Here is a 13,269-nt window from a genome sequence, read left to right on the forward strand (position 1 = left end):
AAAAGCAAAATGTGTAACAGTGTCTAATGGAGTTTTCACTGTATGTAGTTATAATATATAAGACAAAAGATATACCGAGCAAACTCCAACTCGAAATAGGGCAAAAAGATAGTTAAAACTACTATGTGCACCTTTTAAAGGGCAACTTCTGAAAAATCTGATTTCCATAGATCTTTAAAGGCACAGCCATTTTCCTCATTTCTTCCCACTGATCCTCTCTTCTTCCAAAGCAGAAACAATGACATCAAATGGCTTGTGAGTACCTATCTATGCATGATATTGTCAAGACCACAGCTGAAAAGGTAGATTCTTTGCCCTTTTAGAAGCTTACAATCTAAACTATTCCAATCCAACATAAAAGAAATGATAACGGAATTAAAAAGAAAAAACTGAACAATGACTTAAAGATTCAAATAAAATACACATTTTATGCCAGTAAAATATCAACGTATTTGTTGTACACAAAGAAAAAAAGCACTGAGGAAGGTTAATTGGGCCAGTGTTTTGCTTGTCTTATATTTTAGAATGGCAAGCTATTCCTGTTAGAGAAATACACTTACCTTTTTTAAAGTCAGAGCTCCTTCTGAGTGCCAAACTGGAGAGAAGAGATTGTTCTATTTTACAAAATCCAGTTGGGTTACTAAGGGCAAATTCAGATACACAGAAACAAATACTTTGAAGAAATGCCATAACCATGTAGTGATTAAAGCCTAACCTTAGAAATAAATCATTTCATCTTTAATTCATTTTGTTAGTTCTTAAAGATTTAATTTTTGGCCTGCAGAAAAAAAACAGTATAAATTTTGTTTCGTGTTAAATTCCTGATATCCCATAATACTAATACATTCTTAAAATTCAGGCGAACTTCGGTTACTGTCAACTGTCCTTGATGTGTTAGTAACACCCTAAAGATTAAAGAGTGTAATGTCATAAATCCTATTATAGTATATAATCTCTAAATTACATTCAAGGGGAAAAAATATACAGCATATTAATGAACTTTACATTTTCATAACACCCTTTATACTGAATGTATGAATCTAGTTACTTTGGATAAAAGTTTATGAAAATCCATCTCTCATAGCTATTAAATAAAATACAATTTGCTCATCCTTGGAATCAGTTACTTTGAAAATTATGTCAGTATTAGAAGTGGATTAACCTTTTCCACTTCTCCTGCCCCAAATTTCAAGATTTATTTACATGCTATCCACAAGAAGTAGGACAGGAAGAGAAAGTAAAAGGAGTAAACATCTAAAAATAAACAAACATTAAACTAAGCACGTATCATATAATCTGTTTGGAACTCATTTTAATACTCTGAAAAAATGACAGTAAAGTGGGTTTAACAAAAAAGATTCCTCTCTACCCAAAAATCCCACCAGGAAAAAGAGTTCATTTTTCTGAGTAATTGTGGGGAGAGGGGTAAAATAATACAACCTCTAAAATATTGTATGTCAGAAAAAACATGCAACATTTACTACATGAAATGTTAACTGAAATCTTGAAAAATGAGATGTTAATGGACACTTACTCCCTGTAGTACACTGAATAGTCTCCTCCCAAAAAAGCACACATACAAGTCCTAACCACCAGTGTCTGTGAAAGCAACCTCATTTGGAAATACCTCATCTAAAGAATACACCCATTTATCCAACCGGTTTAAAATTCTTTATGCATAGGTCACTTTAACTTCAGTTTTCACCAAGTTTATCCTCTTGAATTACTTCTCCTCTTATGTGTATCATGATTAAAATTTTTATATAGATATATTTATTCAAAATTAATTTCTCTACTTTTTAAATCAAACATTTATTTAGTTGTATGTAATAAAAATACCGAATGGCAATAATACACAATAATAAAATCAGCACTAAATTTATATATAAGATGACTACTTCTTTAGGCTCTGGCATACCAAAAATAACATGAGATCTCCCCTCCCCACCCATTACTACACTAATGGATCTCTAATATAAAACTACTGATAATCTGACACGAGATAGTTTTATATGCTAAAAAATCTTTACAATAGTAATTCAAAAAAGAATGAATGATAATTTCATTCTCAAACTCAAAAATTGCTCAACTTGGCCTGTTTCTTCATATTTTGAGATGAACCTTTGAGCTTTAGTTTATTTCCTTAAAGCGGAATTTCAAGTTGCTTGGGCCCAAGAAGTCTGTCCAAGGACAGTCCTCTCAACTTAAGAAATCCACGAAACAACCCAGATATTGACCAGTCCAAGAATATGTTGCTTCTAAATGCAGTAGATACATATTGCCTCTCTTTAGCAAACCAGATTCATAGACCACTGCAATGAACTGTACGAATTTAAACAAATTTGGATATACCATGGTGATTTAAATATTATGTTAAATCTAAATGCCTTCTTTAGAGTTTTGATACTATTTCCCTTCTGATACCAAGTACAAAAGAGAAGAATTCCCAATAGAAGTGTCAGGGGATTCAGGATGAGTAAGAGACCAGGAGACAGGAACAGGATTCTGATAAGTTCTATCAGTAAAAAATGAAACAGCACTTGTTCCCCTAGCTCTGCCATTATTTTTTCAATGCTTGTTTCCTTGATGGAAGCCAATAATCTGGAAAACTGCCATTAAAGAATGAATAAAACAGAAAACAACTTACTTTCTCAGTGATCCAAAACACTGTCTGAATCTTCAGATGACACAAAGTTGACTCCTAGATTTATCAATTCAGTTAACAACATTATTACACACAATAAATTGCTACAATAGTATCTGACACAAAAGTACTCGATAAGTATTTGCTGAACTGATAGCTAAACTGTAGAAGGCTTCTGAAATTTGCAAAATAACGTACAACACAAGTGTTAATGTCAGTGTAATATACTCTGCTAAAAGATTCCTTTGAGTATTTCTTCTAGTAGTTATAAAACATATCTGGAATAACACTACTATAATACAAATACAATGCAATAAAAGCCCAACACCTAACATGGGATGAGGAAAGAAGAGGAGCTCAAGGCAAGATAAAGATTTAGGCTTGAATTTACAAACTACCAGAGGTTGAAGAGGGAGCTAGGTCAAGAGTAGAAGGCAACATAGCACTGTGGTTAAGTGTGTGGGCTCTGGAGGCAAAACTGCTTGGGTTGAAATACTGAGTCTCCCACCTTTTTAGAGACATTACCTCTTTAGACCTATTTCCTCATCTATAAATAATAGTATTAAGGCAGTGAGTTGTTAGAATGAAATGAATTAATCCATGTAAAGTACTCAGAAAAGTACAATGAATATTTACTGTTAGTATTGAAATTGTATTCATACTTGCCTAATAACCTAAGTAAATTACTGTTGGGTTGAACCATATAAAATTACAATTTGTGTAGGTCAGAACAATTTGAATATCGACAATTAGCTCAATCAAATATAAAAGAAGTAAGTATGAAAAGACACAAGCCCTAAGAAACTAGAGTCAACTCAGTAATGTATTCACATAGCAGCTCTAAAATATAACTGAAGGAAAGAGATTTCTGCAGCGTTGAAAACAAACCACATTTAAAATAATAAGGCATATAATTTGGTATGACTGACCTCTAAAGCAACCGATATTTTACAGTGGATTTGATTTTGAAACCCGAACTATTATTTTACATTCAAGTATCTATTCTCTCCCCTGAGTTACAAAACAAATGTTCTCACAATTTCGAAAGGTACAGATCGTACTGTTATTTATTAAATTTAAAAAATGCCTAATTTTAATAACATGAACATTTTACAAAGCTAAGGCTGATTTTTAGATTTTTTTAATGCAAAAAATGCTAAGAAAAGTTTTTAATCAACGTTACCATGATACATTTATAATTCGCAAATATCTACATTGATTTTAATATGAAATTACTCTTATTGCCCTAAATATTTCCAGCAAGATAAATTTCTACAATTTAACATAGTATCTACAATCTAGCTTAAAGCTTGTCAGTCTCTCAAACTGAAACGAGTACATTAAAACCTTAAAAAAGTGATAGCACAATTTCAGGACAGCCTGATATTGCACAAGTCTGTCTTATGTTCATCTTTTAAATTTCCACAACCTAAATGATATGTAAAAATAAACAAGTAAAATTAATGCTAATATAAAGATACAGCATATAGATCAAATATAACTATGACTTATACATCGGATTATGGTCTTTTATATCAAAAATGAATAAAAAAGGCCAGCTCTTCTGGTAATAATCTCTCTGCAAACCAGCAATTTGTATATTTCACTCCCTCACCCTTTTTTAACTGAGATATAATTTATATACCATAAAAATTACCCTTTTCAAGTGTACAATTCAGTGGTTTTTAATATATTTATAAAGATGTACAGTCATGTATCTAATTCCAGAACATCCTCCATAAACCCCATACCCAATAGTCACTTCCCATTCCTACCTCCTGCCAGCCTCTGGTAATTAAAATCATAGAATATGTAGCCTTTTGGGTCTGGCTTCTTGCACTTAGCATATTTTGGAGGTTTATGCATGCTGTAGCATGTATCAGCACTTTATGCTTTTTTATGGCTGAATAATATTCCACTTTGAGAATATTTAGTATTTCCTCCTTTATCCATGGAAGAAATGTTCCAAGACCCCCTCCAGTTGATGCCTGAAACTGCAGATAGTACTAAATCCTGTGTATACTATGTTTTTTCCTATATATACACGTATACCTATGATAAAAGTTTAATTTATAAATTACTCACAGTAAATGATTAGCAACAATAACTACTAATAAAATAGAACAATTATAACAACATACTATAATAAAAGTTACACAAATGTGGGGTCTGTCTCTGTCTCTGTCTCTCTCATATAACCAATCTAACAACCGAGATGGCTACTAAGTGACTAACTAGCCAGCAGCATATATAGCATAGATATACTGGACAAAGAAATGATTCACATCCCAGGCAGAATGGAGTGGGACACCACAAGATTGCATCATGCTACTCAGAACTGGTACAATTTAAAATTTATGAATTGTTTATTTCTGGAATTTTCCATTTAATATTTTTGGACTGCAGTTGACTACAGGTAACTGTAACTGTGAAAAGTGAACCCATGGATGAGGGAGGACTACTGTACTATATTTTATTTATCTATTCAGTGATTGATGGACATTTGGGTTATTTCCACATCTTGGTTATTATAAATGCTGCTGCTGTGCACATTCTTTATCATTCCATCCCCTTTTTAAGATATATGACAAAGTTTTAAAGTTAAAGCAAATCACAAAAGTACTAGGCATATCGCTGAAGACTCTAAAGACCTTGATATAATTTCAAGTAGTAATGTCTTCTTTAGGTATAGATTCTGCTCTTCTGAGTTCATTCTTTTTCATTAAATATCATCTGAACAAGTGAAAAAAAAAAAAAACACCTCACCTAACTTTTACAAACCATGAACAAACAGCAAAGACATGTAATAAAAAATGTTATAACATGATACATTCTAAGCTTTTTATGTTGACCTTATCTGGTTTTTTAAAAACCTACATCTCACATTTAACTTAAATATTTAAAGTATTTATTATAATGATAAAATTACAAATTTGTAATTGAAGAACATAGCAAATACATATAATTACATTTACATATCTCTACATTTTTATGGTTTGAGTTATTCTCCTAAAGTGCTATGGCAAAAATTTCTGCCAAATATCCAGGATTAACATGATGGATTTGAAAAGATTCAACCCTCATATATCTACTTTTTGTAAACAAAACCACCAAATCATCCAAATGTCCAAATCAGAAAAATGACTGGAAGTTAAAATTCACCCTATGTATTTGAGAGTAAAGAATGGTTAATTTCCTTAGTTGCTTAAAAGTATTTTGATACAGATCTCCTCAAGTATCTATCTGAAAAATATAGATTACAGAGTTTTGATTACATGATATATAGCATGGGCAAATATTAATTGAAAGTAAGAGTTTACAATATACCAATTCAGTAACTTTCAAGTCAATAATATTTTTGTTTGCTTTATGAAAAATAAAATGTTATCAAAATTATGCAAAATTATTCCTCTACAAATAAACGACATGTTCAGAATACTTCACCAAAATAAATGCAGCATTCAAAAAAAGAAAAAAAGGCAGTATTTTTTGAGAGTGTGAAACTATACCAATTTTTAAAAACAAATACTGTTTTACTGTATACTAAGCATATTAAAAACTGGATTGTATTACTCTTTTATTAGTATTAAAATAGTTTTACATCTATTTTTTTAAACTCAATTTTACTTACCACTTAGGAAAATTAACAATGAGCAAAGCCTTTCTTTTTACTACAGGATATTTATAGAAGAATTCTGTATTTAAAAATCATACTTCTAATAAGCTGCTAAAAGGAAGTTTTCATTTTAAAAAAAGAGAAACAAACTAGTATTCTATAATCTCTTTGCTATAATTTTTAACTACATTATTTATACCAATTAAATCTGGTTTGTTACATTTATAGAATATCAAATATACCTTGGGTTTAATATTTAATTCAAATTCAATAAATATTTATTGAGTGGTCTTCTACACGCCTAACACTATGCTAAGCACCGGGGAGAAAAATAACCATTTTGGTTTTTCCTATCTTTCTCCCTCGTTATCCTCATGGCCTACACATATAATCACTTGATGAAAGATGCCAGCAGGAGAGTACTACCTACCCTCATTTAATACACACTTGACTTAAATTTATACTCATGGATTCCAAACCTCGAACTCAAATAAATATCTACTATGAAAAAGAATTCACAAGAATCTGTTTTTCTGTAGGGCACTCATCACTCAGGGGTAAAATTTTTCTCATATGCATCGGGAAGGAAGATCCTTTTTCCATGTTGTTGGCAAAACTGTCAATCATCTTGATGAGCAGCAAATAAATGAATGCCCAATGATGGGATTCTGTATTATCCTTAAAAAAGAAATCCATCAACTAAACATCAACAGGTAAATGTTTATACTCGACAGCCATCAATTTCAACTACCCATGCAAAGAGACAGGTGAGCTGGACTGGTAAACCTCGAAATTAGAGAAGTATTAATCGTCTGCTTCCAGCCAATATAAACAGATGTTATTTTTAAACAGGCAAAATCATCTCTTCCACTGAAATTTATTTGCAGCAGATAATGTTCTGTTACATTTTTAATCAAGCAGATGAAGTTACATTTAAATTGAAAATCTGCTTCACTCAACTAATCAGGCAAGTAAAATTCAGAGATGATTGAATGGCATTACACAGCACACTATTACGGCAGGTAAATTGGGAAATTTACCTGTCACACCACAGAGCGTATTGTTCAGCCACTGCATCTGCAACTTAGAAGCAAAGCGCTAAGACAAAAAGGGAAAGGCATGTTAAACAGACTTATAAATCCATCATATTTTATGAAAACATTATTAAGGCTGCCAACAAAAAAAATATTTTTTAAAAGGAAAAGGAAAAAACACACCACCTCTCAGGGAATCAATGAAGATTTACATGGTTATGCTTATCTGTTTCATGTAAATAGCATGCCTGGTTATTCTGAAGATCAAGATACATCCAAGGCTAAAGAAATAAAATATTACATCACAGCAAAAGGCAAAGAAACAATGATCACCTACTATCAAGAATCTGATGGTCAAACACAGAAAGGTAAAAGAAAAACACTTTATCAAAAAATAGATAAAACAAGCAACATGACAGTGCTTTGCAAAATAAAATGGCTGACTTCACTCATCAGTACGGATCATTAATTTCATACACAAAATCACTATATCCAAAAAAGTATAGGGCTTTTTATAAGTAGGATGAAATAGAAAGTAAATCTATACTTTCTTCATGTTTATGTTTTACCTAATGTTCTTTTTCTGTTCCAGTATTTCATGCAGGATAGCACATTACATTTAGTTGTCAGGTCTCCTTGGGCTCCTCTTGGCTGTGACAGTTTCTCAGACTTTCCTTGTTTTTAATGACCTTGCCAGCATTGAGGAGTACTGATCAGGTATTTTGTAGAGCGTCCCAACAATTGGTATTTGTATGTTTTTTTCATGTTTAGGCTGGGGTTATGGGTTTTGGGAGAAAGAACAGAGATAAAGTGACATTTTCTTCATCATCTCAAGTATAAATGCTATCAAACAACATCACATCACTGATGAAGACAGTCTTAATCACCTGTCTTATTACTGTGTTTTAATTAAGCCTCAGTCTTCACAAAAACTGCATTTATACTTTTCTAAACTCAATAATAATGTACTATTATTCTTCATTGTTGAAGATGACTATTGTAATAACTACTCTCTTTAGGTGACTCACAGGGAGAAAAACATCAAAACACAATCCAGGTGTGCTTCCCATACTGTACAGATTATTCTTTAAGTCACTATGTGATTTTTCCAAGTCTGCAAACATTTCTGACCTGATTTTGTTTTTAAAGTTGGTCTAAAACGAAGCCTCTCAATTTGGGCTTAAAATACTGTTGTTCCGGTCTCAATTTAATCAGAATTCCTGGGCATCAGTAGTTTTTTTAAAAACTCTCCGAGTTACCCAATGCAGAGCCAGGGTAAAGAACCACTGGTCCAAGGCCTTAGCTCTGTACTGACTGTAGCAATGAAAGCTGGTGTGTCTTCCCAGTTACAGCATTCATAGCTGTGCTATACTTTTTGGGGTTTCCATTTCTATGTCTCTTTAATTCTTGTAAATGGCTTTGGCTTAAAAGAACTCTATAACTCAGGGACATTGCAATGATAAACACTAGTAGATTAAACAAGTCAGAGGCAGAAGGCAGTGACCTGACATTTAGAAACATTACTGATGAGAAGTATACATATTGCAAGGTGAAAACTTCAAAAGGCTGGATACTAAACCACCAACATAAAAATGTTCTAAATTCCTCAAAACATAGTGATAGACTGTTGTTTAAAACCCGGTGCTCATTTTTGCACTGAAGCAACAATCTATGGGATGGCTGAGTTCTCAGGCTAATTTAATGAAAGGGAATTTAACCCACAGAGCTAAATACTCATCTGAAGAATATGAAATTGCCATATTCAACCATTACATCGATTTCATGTGATTCAACCTAATACTTTTTCAACAACAACAACAACAACAACAAAAAAACAAAAATGATTATGATAACAGTATTTAAGAATTTTAAAACTTTTTAAAATAGTAAATACTTCCACCTGGTAGAAAGCCTGAGCAGATCATATGGTCCGCAAGAAAAACAAATCCCTAATGAAAAGGACAAAATAGTTTTGTGGGAGATGGAGACACAGGCTATAAAATGGACAGAAGGACTTCTGGAAGAGGAGTTGAACTAGCAGAAGCAGAGGGGTAGCTGGGAATCACAAGAAATGAAAGCTAGAGCTGTCAAACAGAAAAATGAATAAAAGTCCTCAGTTAAGAGACGTAGTTATAAGTCACATGTTTTATACATATGTTGTTAAATATTTAAGGAGAGACGATAAGAACTTTAAAGAATGAGGACATTTATATATTCCCATGGTCAGATGATAGGAAAAACAGGCAGGATCAGGTACTCTGACCTGAAAACCACAGGAACAGGTATTCTTAAGGCTGCTGTATTGACTTTCATGAGAAGTAATTTTTTTTTTGTAGACAGTGAATACCCCGAGCCCTTCAATACTGCCATAACATAACTTACAAGTATTAGAGAAGAATATATCCTCTCTCTCTACTTTTCCTGAAGGGTATCATCAGCTGTTAGGAGTGGCATAAGCATCAAGCTAAATATAAATATCCTTCAACATATACTTGTCATAAACATTCTTTATTCAAATGATCAATTATGAACCATTATCACTGTGTTTGGGGAAATTTACAACACTTTTATGCTAGTGGTTTAGTAACCACCTTTTGAAGTTTTCACCCTGGAATATACTTTTCATCAGTAATGTTTCTAAATGTCAGTCACTGCCTTCTGCCTGTACGTTTAATCTACTAGTGTTTAAATATCATTGCAATGTTCCTGAGTTACAGAGTTCTTTTAAGCCACAGCCATTTTCTATGCATTTATTACCTGAGGTGATAGTATTTTAGATTCTGCTTTTCTACTTAGGAAAACCATTTTCCAGTGTTAACAGCAAAAAAGTCAATGTATAAACATTTCTGATGATCCACCCAGTATTCCATGATATATATGAATAAATATATAATTATTTAATTTTTGCTGGATATTTATATTATTTTAAAAATAACAAGCACAATCTTTATACTCATACAGTACTGGTGAGAAAGTGCAATGATAGTGATACGATGGAAAAGTTGGCAGTTTCTTAAAAAGTAAACATACAACCACCATATAACCCAGCTACTGAACTCCTGGACATTTTATTTATCCCAGAAAATGAAAACTTATGTTCATACAAACCTATACATGAGTGTTCCTAACAGCTTTATTCATAATAGCCAAAAACTGGAAACAATCCAAGTGTCCTTCAATGGATGAATGGTTAACAAACTGTGCGTCCATATCATGGGATACAACTCAGCTATAAAAAGGAACAAACTAGTAATACACACAACAACTTGGATGAATCTCCAGGGGTTGGAAAAAGCCAATTCTAAAAGGCCAAACACAGTATGATTCCATTTATATAATGTTCTTAAAATTACAAAATTACATAAATGGAGAACACATTAGTGGTTGGCAGGGGTCAGGAATGGTAGGGGAAAAAGGGACTATAAAAGGGCAACATGATGAGGGATCCTTGTGGTGAAAAAAGTGTTCTGACTCTTGACTGTATCAATATCGATATACTGGTTCTGATATTGCATTATAGTTTTGCAAGATGTTACCATTGGGGGAAACTGGGTAAATGGTACTCAGGCTTGCTCTGTATTATTTCTTAAAACTGCAAGTGAATCTACAAGTAAATCACAATAAAGAGTTATAAAAACAAACCCTTTATATATATATTTTTTTCTGTTTCAGATCATTTCCTTTGATTGCTGCAACAAATGGATCAATCATTCTTTAAAGCTTCACATATTGCCAAATTACTTCCTGAAATAGTCATGCTTTTCAACATTTCTCCTAAGTTTATATTATTCTACTGTTATGTGGTCTTCAAAAATGTAACTCGAGCTTTCCCTCCTTTCCTCCCCGCACTGCATCCTTAGGAAGATTCCTCCCTCTCTGTCCACACAGCATCCTATGCATGCTGTGCTTATTAGCCATAGTCCTTAGTAATCAGTTGTACTATTTTCTGTCTTTACCCGACATGATTATAAACTCCTTGACAGAATAAATGATATCTTCTTTATTTGTATACCTTCAGTTCCTTGCATACAGGAATTAAATAAATGGTTGCTGAATTAATCAATAGGTGAATAAACAAACACTATTAAAATATTTTCATCTATGTGTATTACAAATGTTACGATTTTCTGACTAAGGAAATGATGGTACCATAGATATGTTTAGGACACTATACCAGTTTAACCGCTTAAGAAGTTACCTTTTTCAAGACCAGTTTAAGAGGAAAGACAATAAGTTTAGCTGAGTTTGTGAAGACTATAAGACATCCAAATGGGGCAATCCTGAAGGCATGATTGATTAAAGGGTCATGACTGATAACTCAGATTTTGGAATCATCTGCATAGAAATGATACTTGAAACAGTGGGAATAAGAAAGAGAAAGATAAACCAATGAAAACAACAGGTACACAATCCTTTTTCTTTCTATGCACTTTGCCTTTAATCTTCATTTTGTTCTCCAATTGACAATTTTATAGATACAGAAGGCACATTAGAACTTTAAGAGGCATAAGGCCCATAAAGCACAAGTATCACTTACCATTAAACAACTGAGTATATATCTCTTAAAAGGACTGTTTCCTAAATAACTATAATAGTAATATCACACCCACTTTTGATATCATCGAATAGCATTTGATAATTTCTAAACTTTTTTTATCCCTAAGATTCTGTAATCTCAAAAATTCATTTTTAATGAACATCTCACTCCATAATAAAGTCAGACCTATGGACACTGGTTAACATTTATGTTCTTAAATTTTAGAATTAAGTATCTCCTCCTCCTCCCAAACATGTTTTTATTTGGGGGTTTTGTTTTTATGTCTGCTTGAGAAAAAGTGGCACCTCTTAGTTTTAATTTTTTAAAAAGGTGTTCATAACTCTATCAAAAGCATATTTATAAGACAACTGGTAGAAATCACATGCTTGGTTCTTTGCAAAGGTGACTAGCCAGATTAAACTTAGTTCAGGCAAAAAGAGACCCTAGCCAAATGGAACTGACAAAGTTATAGGCATATTTAATGTAATTTGATTTGGACAAGTCAATTAAAAAATTAAATTTGTCACCTTTATCATTTGGCTAATAAACACATTAAATTCATTCTTAATTTACCAATTGCTCAACATTACAAATTTGCATACTACACTGACATAGAAACATCAAGGGAGAAACTGCTACCACCAATAAACTCATTAAACTTGGCAAGAAACAAGGGTCACAATGATTTCTGTGCCATATTCCAATGACTCAAAATTTTTGAAAAGAATACTGCAATAACTAAAATTAATAAGAAATGGGATTCAGAATTTAGAATTTTTCTTTATAGTCTATTTTGTATCCAAAGAAATGCCAGTACATACATTCAATAAAAACATATTCTTTGAAAACAATAACCCCAGTCTACGGCCATGCCACCCTGAACAAGCTCGATCCTGTCTGATCTTGGAAGCTAAGCAGGGTCAGGCCTGGTTAGCACTTAGATGGGAGACCACCTAGGAAGACCAGGTGCCGTAGGCGTAAAAAATTTTTAAAAAGGGATTGTAAGCAGACATGGTCCTAGCAATCTATGAGGTCAACCAAGGACTGCCTCGCCTGAAAAAAAAAAAAGACAGACAGACAGACAGACAGACAATAACCCCATGTTACAAAAGTCATTAGACAATGATAAAATCAAATTTATCTTAAAGAATTTCTGGAGACTATTAAATTACAAAACCAACAATGTTGGGTTACCACGGGAATCAAAGTTAAGATCAAGCCTCCATAATGAAATTCCTACTTGAGCTCCATCTAGGTCAGAAAAGCTGGCAGACATCTAGCTGGCAAAACAAGTTAAGCGTCTCAGAGGTCTCCAAGCATCTCTCAGGATGACAACTCACCCCAGCATGTAGGTCCCCTACTGAAACTGTGGTCCCATTCCATAATAAAATATTTGTGTATTTTTGAAAGAGCTTATTCCAGAATTTTAACCAATAAA

General features: G+C 32.8%; 1 protein-coding gene and 1 pseudogene across 4 annotated transcripts in view; one reads left to right on the plus strand and one right to left on the minus strand.

Annotated features, from left to right (window-relative positions):
* Nucleotides 1-13,269, minus strand: part of ZCCHC7 (zinc finger CCHC-type containing 7) — a 192,276-nt gene that overhangs the window by 140,598 nt on the left and 38,409 nt on the right. The gene's annotated exons all lie outside the window — the stretch shown is intronic.
* On the plus strand, nt 12,691-12,809 carry LOC112479470 (annotated as a pseudogene).

Source organism: Pteropus alecto, unplaced genomic scaffold, assembly GCF_000325575.1.
Source record: "Pteropus alecto unplaced genomic scaffold, ASM32557v1 scaffold114, whole genome shotgun sequence".
NCBI classification, from domain to species: Eukaryota; Metazoa; Chordata; class Mammalia; order Chiroptera; family Pteropodidae; genus Pteropus; species Pteropus alecto.